Raw genomic sequence first — 13936 nt, forward strand, 5'->3', positions numbered from 1 at the left:
GTCAGCTTTACGGCGGGACGTGGTTCGAGCTTTTTTCTTCGGGTTCGTAGCGAACACAGCGTGCCATGTGCGGGTGCTGTGGAGGCCCCGGACCTTGATGGGCTTGCCTGGCAACCACGGCAACCACGCTGCCACGGGCGCAGCGTTGCCACGAGAACGGTGAACGAACATGCGAATGCAAACGAGCTGTTCGGGGCTTATTGGTTATCCTTGAACTAGCGAACAAATGGACCCGTGCGGATGACGACCGCTCGGGAGACGCGGCGATGACCGTTCCCCCCGTCGCGTCGGCCCGATGTTGTTCCGATGCTGATAAGGGAGCTGATTCCTACGGGCCGTCGGGACCGTCCTTGAACTTGACAGCCTTGACCCCTGTCGAGATCCAAGACAGAACCCGTCCGTGGCATGGCTGAAGAGAGATTCAATGACGCGAGGGTTCTGAGACTGGTAGATGGGCCAAGCGGTCTTTCAATCGTTTTCTCTTGATACCCTGTGCGATCATTTTTAATACTTCCCATTTACGCTACCGGCGTACGCTATCTTCTTTATGCGAATTGAAGAATTTATTGAAAAGGACTTTTCACGGAGTTTTCATTTGCATTGGAGTAGTTGGGAAAGATTGTCACCTACAACTTGCAATGCTTTTCCTCTATTTTTCAAGGCTTCGAACAAATAAGTAATACTCAGATTTATTTAATTTATTTCGATTTCTTCGCTAAGAACTTGATTTTACAAGAGAACGTTATCTGTTGTTATTGACATAGTTTCATTATTGAAACTTGCAATACCTATACAATTTAGTATCTGTTTAACAGTAAACTACCAGGTCAAAATGGCCCAATTCAGAATTTTTATTTTGCAAGTATTTAAGTTACGAAGGCATTTCCGCAAAAGATTTTCTATTAAAGAAACGTATTGTTCTAATTTTTACAAACAATTGGAGGTAAGTCATTCTAATTTCTCTAGTTTTAATTCTAGTTTCAGTGTTAATGATCTTTCTTGATATTGTTAACCATGAGTGACCAATATTTTACAGTCAGTTCGCGCATCATCAACCCCCATGAACATTCGCGATGTGGCGAATTGCCACGCGGTTCCTCTTTGCCAGCGGCCCTTTTTTAATCGGTCTGTACACCAGAATTGTCATAAAATCCAATGTCGGGGGCCACAGAACCGGCTGAAAGGAAATACAATGGTCAGTCCAGCTCGACACTGAATCGCGTAGGGTTAAGGTAAAAGGTTTGCGGCATTCCGTTTGGGCGGCTCACGTCGCGGAACATGCGCACCGACGCCGCGGCGTTCAAAATATGATGAAGGAAAGCGAATAATGATGTTCAACGGGTCAACCAGTTTCTGTATAAGGTACTGTCCGCGGATCTCATTCCGGACGGCGCGCGCTCGATTTATCGAGCTCCAATTTGCTTGCGACACCATTTCGGCACGACCGTCCGCAACCGGCGCGCGATGAGAACATTGTCCAATTTAAGGCCGCGCCAGACGATACCTCGATATCCGGTTCTACCGTCACACCCAACAGATCTTGAAAAGCGACGCGTTCAGTCTCGCTGACAGCTTGATAGACGGAACGACGTTGGGATATTATTATACATTTGATTTTGCTTTCGATAGACGGTGAACGATCCAGTATTTCGCGGGTAATGATTGAAGAAATTTTGTTGAGTTCAAACTTTGTGCCTTGAATTATGGTATTTTTTGCTTTTTATAGGTCAGTGGAAGTTTGGTTTTTTCGACGTGCCAATAAGAAAATAAACCTTTAAATTAACTTTGTTTTTACTTGTATGGTAGCTATTAAGCGCAAATATTGTTTCTTCCGATGTTTATGTTTTATAGTTTAAATATAGCTATATGGAAACGGAATTGAATTAGATTTTTTGAAAGTCTGAAGTTTTAGTGATAAGAAAATTTGAAGTATGATTTACGTTACCGCGGATGTTTAACGAGGTGCCATCAGATCTGAGACTTACCTGAAACAAAAGAAGACAATACAATTATCACGTTTGTCATATCAAATAGAAAATAAAATGTAAAGGGGTTAACTCCACTCTCTCGAAATTTCTCTGTGAAAATGAGAAGTCACATGAACAGTCTGTATATGATTATTATCAATGTTCCTTACATTCTCAAATGACACACTTTTGTTTTCTTCTCCTCATTGCCACGTAATCACTTAGCGCCAAGCGAAAAGACAATGTGTTTTTTAATGCTGTTCGCCGTTCAAGCGTGCACCGACCGAAAAAAAACGACCTAAAAACTTGCCTCTAATAATACATGACTCACTAGCTATTCACTTATCTATCTAACCCAGGGGTTTCCAGGCTGCGACCCACGGAGATATATGTATCTAAGCAGTTGTTCCACCCTCGCTACTGTGGGTTAACCGTCGTTGATACACTTCTGCGAGCGAACAGCCGTAATCAAGCCACTAATCTAAATGTAATACACGACGATTAAAGCGGCGTTTCCTTCTCCTTATCGCGACCATTATCATAACGCTGTATCGAAGTCTGTAAACGCGGAAACATAAAAAAGTTAATGAACGGTTAACTATGTAAATCAGACACGCACGGGCGCGAAGATGATCGAACTTTGAGACTTACAAAATATGCATCGTTTTCCTTCAACCTTCTTTCGTTCGATCATCTACACTGTGAATTTTTATGCGAAACGAAGTTTCCTCGATGTAAGTAATGAGGACTGAAAATAAAGGTTTATTTCTGTCATTGATTTTGAAATGAAATTTTAACCTCTGGCCTTATGATATCGGGTCAAACTCGAGGGTCATAACATCACAACGAGTTTAATAAATGTAAATATCATTCGACCCACAATTTAATGAGAACACTCTTTTCCCTGTATGAATATTTAATGTTTACAGAAAATTTACTCTTGTAATGAATATGTAATCTCTTTTTCTGTTGGAAAATTATTAACGATAACATCGCTGTTGCAAACGTAATGAAATTATAAAGCGAGGGGTCTCAGTCGTACTTTGCGCTGTATTGCATTGCACGCATTCGTGTTTGGTATAAATACATACGTATCTGTATTTGAATTTTTTTTCACTTAGATTTAGATTAGCTTGAATATTTCTGTGTGACCCATGCGTCTATCTTACGCCTAAGCAGCAAAGAGTACATTACGATGTTATGTAAAGGCGTTCATAATAATCTCCTTATGCAAAGTTCGTAACATGTCCCCACTCATGGAGCACAGATCAGTTGCAGTCTTAAATGGCATGGAACGAAGTCCTTCAGGGTCATATTAATTCATGACTTATAAATATCTATACAGATCTGCTTACACGAATCGCACATCGAAAATAATTACAGGAATTAAATTAAACTTAGAGTATCACTATATTCTGGTACCTATCGAATAAAATATAAATAAATAACAATTTATGGAACAATGAAACTCATCAAACTAACGGATTTCAAATTTCTTGTTTTACATTGAAAATACTACGAAGGCACTTTTATTGCAGTGTACGTTGTCTTTCGCCGGAATAAAGGAATAAATATATATGTTAATTTATTATGTTTTCAATTAACCACTCCTACCTTAAAGTTCTGAACATGGGACGCGTCAGTACACCACAATTGATCAGTATAATCAATGCTGATCGTTCTAGTGTTAAAAACACCACCGTAAAGTCCCTAGCGGATAGAATAACCGTTTCCGAACGCAATTTACTAAATAACACAATATTACACATTACATTATACAGCAGAAAGTATTTAGTGCGCTGGAAACTTTCATAAACGTAACTCCAGCAATTATCGTATTAGCCGGCCTAACATCGTAAACCACATAATGGTTAATCTCAATAGCCGAACGGTTCAATTACGAAATTCCTCGATCCGATCCAATTATGCGGCACGATGACGGTGGGCTGCTATTGGACTGCGCTCGCGCGCGCCTTCACTGCTGTACACATTGTTGTACGAAGAATTCGCCGGTCTAATTTCTCGTTCGATTAGTCGCACCCAAAAATCGGGAAAAAAAGGAAAAAAAAACGAGGAAACAAAATAACGAACGATTGGTATTGAGTTTGAAACGATCCTCGACATTGCAAATGCAAATATTAAATAAGTTTCTTTCGTGTTTTACATGAATCATTTAGTCTGCCAGAAAATAGAAGCAAGAAGACAGTTGAAGACACGACTGTAGGAAGACAAAGGAATCAGAGTAGACAATAAGTACATAATTCAATAACATAACATAAAACATGAAACATTCTGCAACCATTATGTGCCAATAAAACAAAAGAAACTCTTGGGACAACCTAATAGGTAAATAGGTATGTTAACCTATTGTTAACCTATTTCCACCGAGTTTTCCCGTTAATCAAGTTATTCAAAGTCTATTCTAGTTTAAATATTTATTATTCTTTATTACTAACTGACTATACAACCTCAAACAACGACATATAGGATATATTAAGATTAATCAAATTCGAAATAATACAATCACGACTCACAGATTATTCAATGTTCAATGATACAGAGTAGTCTTTTGTTGCGGATGCAAACGGGTTAATAAAAGAGAAGAAACTTTAAGGACAACCAAATAGAAGCGTCGCATTTCGTTGGCAACGGCTCGGGTAACGATGCACAAGCGCGCGTGTATTGCACTCCGCTTCGGCCGTTACGTATCAATTAAATCGCGGGCGTAACGGTTTGCAGGGCATTGAACGGTTGACTGCTCTTGTCTCCGCGGATAATGCCTGTGTTTATAGCGATATTGATTCGTTAGTGGGAATGGGTTACCGTTCGGCCGATCGGTGCCGGCCGGCCGCTGATAACCGCGGCTTCTCGTAACACTTTCTTTATCAGCTTCCCTTCGTTCGACGTTGCATCGGGAACAACCGGCGTTCATGGGATTTGGGAAAGAGTTTCATAATGCTTGCACTTTCACCGCGAATCAAATGTAGTCCCTTTAGCTTTCGAATTCCTTTTTCTGATCGATCAGCGTTGGAATTGCATAAACCGTCTCGTTCTTCAGTCGAGCAATGTTGATTACTTTTTAATTTTAATTTGTGACACGTGTGCTCCGGTTGGATCGGGTATATCCGCTGCAGTAAAAGATATATTATTTTCGTTGGCAATCGGAATCCGGCGAAACTGATATTTCATAGGGATATTTCATTCTTGGCAGTTACAGGAAAGTGGAAAGCTAAACGAAATCTTCGAGTATCCAGGTCGAAACAGTTAACGCAAAGAAAAATCAAATAACATTCACTTTTTCAGATTCGTGTACTGCATAAACGCGTGGCATATTGTAGAATCTAGTTATTGCGTACGGTACAGGCCATTCCCATTTTATTTTCGGTATAATAAATCGCCACATGAAAAACGTAATAGCTCGAGTTATAGAAATCGCGCGAGGTTCGGCTACCCGAAACACAACAATAAACGTCTCTAAATTAAATATACGGATCAATGAAAGTTATGTAACATCAAGAGACCGCTCGAACGTAATTTAATGCCACACAAAACTCGACGGTTGTTTCTGCTTCAGCGTCAGGTGTGTTCAGTGTTCCCGTTGTGTTTGTCTCGTCGCGGGTATCGAACAAACCCTCGACGGTAATCCGGAAAATAAGCTACACCGCGTTTATCTTGCGCCTGGGATCGAATTTTCCTCTCACGGGACTCGCCGGTGATCTATTTAACCGCGGAACGAGTAAATCCGTGCTCGTAGCAGGTGTAAAGGTACCACGGCGGCGGTTGCCGCGAGAGATTACGGCGGTTTCTCTGGAATGGATCCAATTACCGTGTTGCGGTGCACAAGTATGAATGAAGTTGTACTTGGCTTCCTTTTTCATCCCCTGATTCCATGTACGGTCGGTCGGATTTTCAACCGACGGAATTAATAGGCAATTGAGATTGTCTCACGCCGCGATGTACAATCGAGAATACCTGTGCACAAGGTGTTGAAGATGTATTCATCATTGCGTGATTCTTCTCTTGCAAGAACTTCAGATCTGATACGTATAGATTGTGAGAAGAATCGGAGATGTAGCGGAGGATTGTATAGACTGTATGGATTTGAATGAATTTGTATGGATTTGTAACGAGATGCAATGAAGCGAACAATTTAATGGAAATAGTTTTTGTATTGGGTACTATATGATAGCGAAATCTATGATAAAACAAACAATCTTCTATAAATTTAAGTCTTTATTAATCAGTACATTCGCCGAAGGAAGAATCAAGGGTTTCCATATTAATCTTGTTTTTCAGGATAATGGCTTTACCTTTTTTATTACAGAAATCATCGATTTTAGCTTACAGAGCCAATCGCTTCCTCCAAGTATTAAATTTCAAATTTACTCTCGCCGATAACAAAATTTCTCACTTCGATTGCACAATTATCCCCTCTATCCCGACTACACCATGAAATTCGATCCACCCTGTGTAAGCGTAAATTAGATCGCAAGTTCCAAGCGCCGGATGAATTTACTCGGATCAACTTTTTCATGCTAGTCGATATGCAGTCGCAATATTATCTACAGCGAACGCACAGGAGAAAAACTGAATTCTCCGATAATTCATCAAGATCGAGCGCACACTTTCACTTACGTAAGGCGATAACTCGCGCCGCTCGATACCCGGTTCATTCTAATTAACCAAGGACACGAACTTTAAAATTAGCTGCACAGAGCGGCAATGAACCGAGTCGGGACCACGTAATTTTAGGGCATCGTCCATGCTCCGTGACATCATCATTCCGATGATGCTCATTACTGCTCCGCTCTCAACTCTCTCTCCCTCTCTCTTTCTCTCTGGTGTGCGCGAACCGTATTAGTAACATCATCGTCCGCGAAGGGTTCGAGCGCACGCCGTTTGATCGATGATTACGAGCATACCCTCGAAAATAGATCTGTCTTCTCGCAACGAAACTGTAACTCGACACCGATAAGCCCCGCCCCAAAAACTCTGCTACCGAACATGAAATCATCCCTACATTCGTAGCGCAAGATCAACAATGTTGCGAAGATCGATACGCAATTAGGGTTAGTTGGTATCTAGCGTTACCGTTTCATAGATTGAAGTGCTCTCAGAGTTCTACTCTAGAACTTGTATCAACGCTATGTAGTTAATTCAACTGTACAAAATGAACATATGCTTTCTTTCAGTAATCCATCATTTTAATTACATAATTCAAATATAGTTCGATATCTCGTTTTTCTGATTGATTTGTAAATATTTGGGAAGCGCTGAAATTGTACTTATGAATAAAATGATTCTGATACTGTGAATAATCACTACAAAACTGAAATACGTAGCTTGTTGAATACATTTTGTTCTCCCACTTCGAGTGTTCTCATTTTTCTGTCTCCCTTTGGTTTGCAGGCAAAACTACAGAAAATTTCATAAGATAGAATTGCATTTGCGTTTCGCTCGAAAATTTTTAACGATAGTAAAGGTGTGAGACTGGAAAAGCAAAATCTGTCGGCTTACGGAAGACACTATTTTCTGTCGCGTGACGGTCGCAAAACTCTTATTTCACTGTCACGTGAAAACAAGCCATTAGCTAAATGAATTATTCCGATCGGGGAAACTCTCTCGTTGATAGTCGCTGACATGACACAAGGCAGTAGTTCCCGAAGTGGACAACAGAACGACCCAAGGAGTCAGTAAATAGTGACTTCAAACAATAACATAGAAATAAAAGGTTATTTCGCTAACGGTTTACCTTCAAACTAATCGCTTACAGTGAACAAAACACTTCCTCGCGTTCTCATAAACCGTTAATATATATTAAGATAAATCTAACGAGCAAAGCAGCAAAGAAACTCATGCAGCAAGAGGTTACAGAAGATATATCTTAATGGTAAGTACAGTAATGTCTCTATATTAGACGCATACACATCAAGTTTTATCGCGGTACAATTTTAAGAAATACTGTAGAACCTCGATTATCCGCTTTAACTAGACTAACACATCAAAGAAGACTCTAGAAGAAATTCACCGAAACACGTTCGCAAAATTCGTGACCCGGTTAATCGAGGTCTTACCATAGCGGAGATGATTCCGCGTCTATTATCGAGTGACTACTGCGATTTTATTCTCGAAAAGAGGACGGTAGGCCAAATAACTTGCAACACCGCCATAAAGTCTCGACTCTGGCGCATCTTACGGTACGCATTTCGGGGTTTACGATTTCCAGGCGATCTGGCCAGCTTCATGGGCACCGCGCGGCGGCCACCATAAAACGGCGTCGCGTCGCGCCGAGTATACTTGACCCGTTTGTCGGTCGGTTGCAAACGCAAATGAGGATGTCCGCGCTTATAGCATCGGAACGAGGATGTTCGACTGCGCGGGCATCGGAACGAGGATGTTCACACTTAGCATCGGAACGAGGATATTCACACTTACCCGGCCCGTTGAATCTGATAATCCTCGAACGGGTCCCAGCTAAGTACTATGTGCACCCGCAATCACGGCATGCGGGACAATGGGTCGCGTCTAATTTTAGAATGAAAAAAGGAATCCCGTAATCTCGATTGTCCGATGTTTAATCGTCGGCAACCGCGGCAAACTTTTATCGCGCAACGGATCGTTGCGGCACGGAAAACCGGGACGCACACGGGGGCGGACGGAAGTGAAGCCAAGCGTCTCGTATTAGTAATCTACGACAATACAATCGACCTATATAGTGGCCAAGGGGATAGAGGCGAGGGAGGTGCTGGCCAGAAGGGTGGCAAGGCATGGTGGTGGCTGATGGTGGTGGTTTCGGCGGAAACTGTAAATTTTCGTTGGGCAATTCCGATTCCAGCCAGGCCAGCCAGCCAGCAGCAGCGCAGCGGTTCGAGACGGGTGAAAATAACATTCCCTCGTCAAAACGGCTGGCTCGTCAAGTTTATAGGGTGACGTCACTTTGCCGAGCCATCTGTGGGCCACTGTGTCCCGTGGCTTGCGCTTCTTTTTGCTCGAAATCCTCCGTCGGTGTCCCTCCGAACGTTTCACTCCGCGAGCGAGCAAAAGAGTCTATGTCCGCCGATCCCAATGCTGGCTTCTTGGCACCGCATCTCATGTATTCTCATGCCGGTTACATGTGCCGGCCCATGAATTTTTTCAGTGGATCGATTCAATTGCGAAATCGTGGAAAGTACCCTGGTATGCGCGTGTTCTACGAGCTATTCGTCGATAATGGGAATATGTGGAGGGTGTTCCGGTAAGCAGGAGGGATGGTTTTTTTATGAAGGTAAATGTGTTGTGGTTGAATATGTTTGCGCGATTTTTATCGTAGTTTATTGTTAACACTTAGCCAACCGAATGGGGAGATCTCCCACTTTTCATTCAGCAACGTATTGCCTTTTATTCTGTTTATCTTTTCTTTTGTTATGTAGTAAGTCTTGACGTGGGATTATTTACAATTCATCAAATACGGTTCTTGTTTTTACAAAACATAGTTTTTAACTAAATTAATTGAATGAGTACAATTGAAGATAATGGAGAAGGTTGTAGTTATAGTTCTTTCTAGGCGGTTGCCTAAGTGTTAATGTGAAGTCTTTAATCCTTTATTTTGTGACTTTCTTTGAAATTGTTGTTTTGGGAAGAGAATTTTATATTCGTTGTAAGGTAATATGTAACTTTATAAGGTTAAATATTGAGTAAAAGTAATTGCGTTTTATTTCGTAATGTTTAGTAATAATATATTCTTTTTGGTAGCAGAATTCTAGTTCTTTTAAAGTGCAATAAATAAATTTCGTTTCAAGTTTCGTAAAAGTTAATAAGGAAAATTATTGAAGAACGTGAACCTGTTTTATATTTACACGCGATTCAATTGTCGATTTACAGTTGCACAATTTGAAAGGAAAGAAAGGAAATGCTAAAGTAACAAATGTAGGACAGTAAACTGCAGGCAACTTTTATCTTTTTTCTGTCATTTAAATTGTGAAACTTGCGTCTGAATATTTCCGTATGGTAATGTGAATGTTACATAGGAGACAGCGTGCGACAATAATGCTTGCACAGTAACGCGTCTAGCAGTCCAGTTTTAACCGTTGGGATCGCTCGGGGAAAACAGGCGTTCCATGTTTTAATCGAGGGAATGTGGAAACGAATTAGTCGGTGCGGGTTGTAAAATCAATTTCGTTGGTTACGAGCCGTGAGAAACCGGGCGGACGAGCTTTGTAGTGCCTCGTTATTTCGGAACGTTGCGAGGGCCGAGCATACTTGACCCCCCACCTGACCTTCCGCAATTACGAATTGATAATGCGGCTTATAATTCTCCTACTTTCCACGGAATTTTTTAACAGTTTAAACTGAATCGCGCAAGAAAACTAGGTTATTATACCAGCCATTATTAAGATTGCTTTCTATCGAAGTATTTTTCATGTAAATTTTTACAATCAACTGTAATCTCGCTGAAATCTTAAAGGAACGTTTATTTCTTGTGCACGAATAGGTCATAATAATTCCTTTTTCAATGAGCAGATTGTTCCTGAATGAAAAAGATGTAACGAAACATTAATCCTTTGCACTCCGGAGGCGACTCTCAGTTGCCATTTGACTGAACGCAGCAAAGTTATAAAATGAAAAATTCAATATAAAATGTTGAATAAGGTATTAACACATGAAACACAGAACTAAAACAATTCTGCTCCATAATTTATACACAGTGTTCTTTTATGTTAGTTGCAAAGAATATTTAATATCTCGTCTCGAAGTTAATATCTCGTCGGAAAATAATGAATGTTTGTAATGAAAAATATTGTTGAGTGCAAAGGGTTAATGCCAAGGAAGCAAACAAGAAAGGAGCTGCATTGTTAATAGCGTCCTCGAAGATTCTTGCCAAAGATCACCTGGCATGCTATACCTCAACACTTCCTGTCTCATTACAACACTTAACTGTATTCAAACCCTATTTGCAGCTGAAAAATATATTTTCAAACAATTCAACCAATGAAACCCAACAATGCTGAGACAAGAAAGGAAAGACAGTATCGTGACTAGTCACGAAATACTAAAAATCTGTTGTTTCATTTATCTAGAATATTTCTAAAAAATCACTTCACCGGACTTTCACTTCTGAACAGAAATAAGAAGAACAGCATCGGAAACACATGGTTCCCTGCGGAGATAACTTTCTCCGTTTCCAAACTCAATTCTTCCAGGGTTGATCTAATCCAACCATGCGATCGGAGACGAGTCACCCTCCGCTTTCGAAATCAATCAACATCAACATCGTCTCCCCAAATGAAAAAACAAACGTTTCGCGAGTGGCCGTAAAAGGCATGAGCAATCCTTGCGGATACGATCTAGCCGCGAAATGATCGATCGTGCCGCGAAAACGGGGCGTTTTCGAGAGTGCACGATCACATGCGAGCCGCGCGGACGTAACGATCCCTGTTGTCCTCGCGTTCGATTTGTTAGCCGTCACCGAGAATGTCGGAGCGAACAGCTACGGAGCGGGACCTGACCCAGACCCGACGAGCAAGGAAACCGTCTCATCGTCTCGCCTAATAACGGTTCTAGCGTCAAAGCAGCTCTCTCGTGATTTCAAAGGCTCTGGAGAGAGGCCTCCTGGCTGCAGGAACGTCGCAATCGAGAAAGTCCGACCGAGGACGAGGGAGGGCCGGGGAGAGAAGACGGCGGATGAAAGGGTGTGCTTGTAGGCGAGCAATTGCGCGCACGCTTCCACTAGTTGACCTATTCAACCCTCGATTAGATGCAACGCCGAATTGTAGCCGGGCCACTACCGCGTCGCCCGGCCACCCGCCATTATGCAGCATGTCGTTCTTCCTCCATTTTGTTTCGGGTTCCGCGCACAGCGCTGTGAAACTCCGATGAACACTAAGGGTGCGGATGTTCTGAAAAGACTTTGTTTTAGTTAGGGTAAACACTCTGACACTGTTTTTTTACAAAGGAAATACTGTATAGCTTTCATATTTGGATTAACTCTTCGTTGTTCTTATTTATTTTGTGATTAATAATTGATTTGATTTTTTCGTTGCTAGAGCTCGAACAACTTCAATTGGAATGAGTTAGTATAATTTTGATAATGATGATATAGTTTGATAGAAGAATTTCAGAATTTAAGAAATCTGACTGAATACTCATCGTCGACTTGCTCAATCTTTGAGAGTCATCTATGTTTACGCGATTCTTTCTTGACTACAAAATAGATACTTCTTGAATTATGCGGTACGAGGTGCGGAAAGATCGAAAGTAAATTGCAGCTCGATTCACGCGTGGAAACACAGCACATTGTAAGTTGCAATTCACGCTGTAATAAAGTTATTATACCTACCACCCTCTGTACTCTTTTCCAAGAAATTCTCGCTTCGAGTCTAATGGTAAATCTATGCTAATAACTTCATTTGCTTCCGGAATCAATGACAACTCACAAGTACATTTAGGAACAAAGCTATTTTATTACAATATTTCATGTATTGAAGCATTATATAAAATTCAACATTAAATATCAAAGTTTATAGGTTTACAGTGTCAGATCAGGTGGTGACTGAGAATCATCTCCCAAGTGCAAAGTATTAATATCAATATAAAATCAAGATATTAACATCATACAATCTACCTTTTGTAAGAACATAAAAACAAGAATAAGACTGGGAATAACAAAATAAAAATATTTCTTGTAGTTATTACATGACTCATTCCCATGTGATTTTCAAGCAACACGTTCTTACGTAACTAAGTAAAAAATTGCGCATTAACAAGAACACGAAGCAATCAATATTTGCCGAGTTCCCAGATGTTTCCTAACCACCGCGGAACACGTTTCAACTAACATCGCGTATGCTGCGATTACTTACGGCAAAGTAATAAAGCTATGATACGTGACCATCACAGCATTTAAAGAAAAAGTTGAAGGAAATCGTGACCATGTAACGATATAGTTTACAATTAATATTGAAAAAGCAACTATTTTTAAAACGTATTTATTAGGCTGCCTTTGAGCGCGGTTGATCGAGGATACAGACATTCTTATGCAACAAAAGTCAAGGCTTGTCGGTAAACAATAGATAATAGGGGAAATCGTAATAGAAGGTAAATACATACTTAAGCATCACGCGTGCTTTATCCGAGAGACAATATGGACGGTGCTCGCGCCATTTTGTCGCGCGCACGCGTTAGTTTTGGGAGGCGATATGAACTTTCGCCTTATTGTTCGCGATAGAAAATGAACTTCTTAGGGCTAATTTATACTGAAACGAGTTGCGGTCGTTGGAAGGCACAATGACCTAGTAACATATGGGACGAGCCGACAAACGTCACACATTCCGACCGATGTATGCGAAGACCCCGACCGGTCACCGTCGCTACGTCGAGGAAAACTTTTTACGAGGAGACGCACACGCGATCCGTCCACTAATCCGAGTTAATTGAAACCAGCCGCCTTATGAGCCACGCTGTTACTATTCGGTGTTCCTGGCATGACTTTTCGATTTCTATGAGCCTTGAGGATACTTTCACGCAAACGAACTTTGTTGTTTCCTTTTAATAGTCCGGACCTTTCATGTTCGAACACGGCAACACATTTCTTTTTTCTGTTTTATTTTGGAAAACTGTTAGGTGTTAAAATGTATGTTTTATAGTTTTGAAATATAGAAATTTAACCTTTCACCCTATGATTTATTTCCTAACTATGATCGATACAATTACTGTATCGTTAATAATTTATTAGCAAAAGAAAAAATGTGTTAATTTACTCGACCGGGGAACAATTGATATTAGAAAAGTAATATTTAATTTATATTTAAACAAAATAAATGACACTTAAATTTGTCAAATTCAATTTAAGGGTTTAATCAACTGTTATTTCGTTTCTTTGTTACACTATTTGTGATGCTTTTTTAATCATTGCAGATCTACTCGAATAGGTTTTGAAAATTAATGTTAAAACTGTAGAATATTTGAAATAATCGGTATGCAATTCATCACGA

General features: G+C 40.6%; 1 protein-coding gene and 2 long non-coding RNA genes across 3 annotated transcripts in view; 1 reads left to right on the top strand and 2 right to left on the bottom strand.

Annotated features, from left to right (window-relative positions):
- The window catches only part of LOC116427121 (protein amalgam), a 102016-nt gene that overhangs the window by 65166 nt on the left and 22914 nt on the right, over nucleotides 1-13936 (bottom strand). The window lies entirely within an intron of this gene.
- Nucleotides 684-5302, bottom strand: LOC143174584 (uncharacterized). Its single transcript, XR_012998745.1, has 4 exons — nucleotides 2619-5302; nucleotides 2299-2525; nucleotides 1505-1985; nucleotides 684-1177 (listed from the first exon to the last, which is right to left on the bottom strand). It is a non-coding gene; the product is annotated as an uncharacterized LOC143174584 (long non-coding RNA).
- Nucleotides 1142-2052, top strand: LOC143174585 (uncharacterized). Its single transcript, XR_012998746.1, has 3 exons — nucleotides 1142-1362; nucleotides 1488-1655; nucleotides 1727-2052. It is a non-coding gene; the product is annotated as an uncharacterized LOC143174585 (long non-coding RNA).

This window comes from Nomia melanderi, chromosome 6, assembly GCF_051020985.1.
Source record: "Nomia melanderi isolate GNS246 chromosome 6, iyNomMela1, whole genome shotgun sequence".
NCBI classification, from domain to species: Eukaryota; Metazoa; Arthropoda; class Insecta; order Hymenoptera; family Halictidae; genus Nomia; species Nomia melanderi.